At 40.8% G+C, this 2,326-nt stretch overlaps 1 non-coding gene across 1 annotated transcript; it reads right to left on the reverse strand.

Annotated features, from left to right (window-relative positions):
• Positions 1 to 530: 530 nt before the first annotated feature.
• Positions 531 to 638, reverse strand: LOC130955124 (small nucleolar RNA R71). The gene has a single exon (XR_009076610.1). It is a non-coding gene; the product is annotated as a small nucleolar RNA R71 (small nucleolar RNA).
• Between the last annotated feature and the right edge of the window lie 1,688 nt (positions 639 to 2,326).

The raw sequence follows: 2,326 nt of genomic DNA on the forward strand, positions 1-2,326 counted from the left end.
AAGATAAAGGAATTCTTGTTGAAGCTGATCCTGAACCTGAAAGGACTCTGAAGAGGAAGCTAAGAGAAGATAAAGCACAACCCTTTGGAGAGGACCTGATAGAAATTTTCGAAAAAGAAGAAGACATGGCAGCCAAAAATAACAATAATGCCAATAATGCAAAGAAGGTGCTTGGTGGCTTTACTGCACCAACTCCCGACTTCTATGGGAGAAGCATCTCTATTCCTGCCATTGGAGCAAACAAATTTGAGCTTAAGCCTCAATTAATTTCTCTGATGCAACAGAATTGTAAGTTTCATGGACTTCCATTGGAAGATCCTCATCAGTTTTTGGCTGAATTTTTACAAATCTATGACACTGTTAAGACCAATGGAGTTTATCCCGAGGTCTATAGACTTATGCTTTTCCTTTTTGCTGTAAGAGACAGAGCTAATATATGGTTGAACTCACAACCTAGAGACAGCCTGAACTCTAGGGAAAAGCTTGTCAATGTCTTCTTTGCTAAATTCTTTCCACCTCAAAAGATGAGAAAGCTTAGAGTGGAAGTTCAAACCTTCAAACAGAAGGAAGGTGAATCCCTCTATGAAGCTTGGGAAAGATACAAGAAATTGATCAGAAGGTGTCCTTCTGACATGCTTTTAGAATGGAGCATCATAGGTATCTTCTATAATGGTCTGTTCGAGTTATCCAAGATGTCATTGGACCATTCTGCAGGTGGATCTATTCATCTAAAGAAAATGCCTACAAAAGCCCAGAACTCATTGAAATAGCTGCAAATAACCAGTTTATGTACACTTCTAAAAGAAATCCTATGAACAATGGGATAACTCAGAAGAAAGGAGTTCTTGAGATTGATACTCTGAATGCCATATTGGCTCAGAACAAACTATTGACTCAGCAAGTCAATATGATTTCTCATAATCTGACTGGATTGCAAGCTGCATCTGGCAGTGCTAAAGAAGCCTCCTCTGAAGGAGAAGCTTATGACCCTGAGAATCCTGCAATGGAAGAGGTGAATTACCTGGGAGAACCCTATGGATACACCTACAATTCTTTATGGAGGAATCACCCAAATTTCTCATAGAAGGATCAACATAAACCTCAACAAGGCTTCAATAACAATAATGGTGGGAGAAACAGGTTTGGCAATAGCAAACCTTTTCCATCATCTTCTCAGCAACAAACAGAGAACTCTAAGCAGAATCGTTCTGGCTTAGCAACCATAGTCTCTAATCTATCTAAGACCACACTAAGTTTCATGAATGAAACAAGATACTCCATTAGAAATTTGGAGGCACAAGTGGGTCAGCTGAGTAAAAAGGTTACCAAAACTCCTCCTAGCACTCTCCCAAGCAATACAGAAGAAAATTCCAAGAGAGAGTGCAAGGCCATAACCATGACCAACATGGCCGAACCTGGAAAGAGTGAGGAGGACATGATTCCCAGTGAGAAAAACCTCATGGGATGTCCTTTAAATGAAAAAGCGTTCCCTCATGAAGAACCAAAGGAATCTGAGGCTCATCTAGAGACCATAGAGATTCCACTGAACTTCCTATTACCATTCATGAGCTCTGAAGAATATTCTTCTTCTGAAGAAGATGAAGTTACTACTGAAGAGCAAGTTGCTCAATATCTAGGAGCAATCATGAAGCTGAATGCCAAATTATTTGGTAATGAGACTTGGGAGGATGAACCTCCATTGCTCATTAATGAACTAAATGCCTTGGCTCAACTGAAGATACCTAAAAAGAAACCAGATCTTGGAAGGTTCTTAATACCTTGCATCTTTGGCACCATGACCTTTGAGAAGGCCCTGTGTGATCTGGGGTCAGGCATAAACCTCATGCCACTCTTTGTAATGGAGAAACTAAGGATCTTTGAGGTACAAGCTGCAAGATTCTCACTAGAGATGGTAGACAAATCAAAGAAACAGGCTTATAGACTTGTAGAGGATGTCTTGGTAAAGGTTGAAGGCCTTTACATCCCTGCTAACTTCATAATCCTAGATACTGGGAAGGATGAGGATGAATCTATCATCCTTGGCAGACCCTTCCTAGCTACAGCAAAAGCTGTGATTGATGTTGACAGACGTGAGTTGGTCCCTCAAGTGAATGAGGACTACCTTGTGTTTAAGGCTCACGGATCTCCTTCTGTACACTTGGAGAAGAAGCATGAAAAGCTTCTCTCAATACAGAGTCAACCAAAGCCCCTATATTCAAACGCTAAGTTTGGTGTTGGGAGGCCCCAACCATGCTATGAATATCTGTGAAGCTCCATGAGAGCTTATTGTCAAGCTATTGACATTAAAGAAGCGCTTGTTAGGAGG

This window comes from Arachis stenosperma, chromosome 1, assembly GCF_014773155.1.
Source record: "Arachis stenosperma cultivar V10309 chromosome 1, arast.V10309.gnm1.PFL2, whole genome shotgun sequence".
NCBI classification, from domain to species: Eukaryota; Viridiplantae; Streptophyta; class Magnoliopsida; order Fabales; family Fabaceae; genus Arachis; species Arachis stenosperma.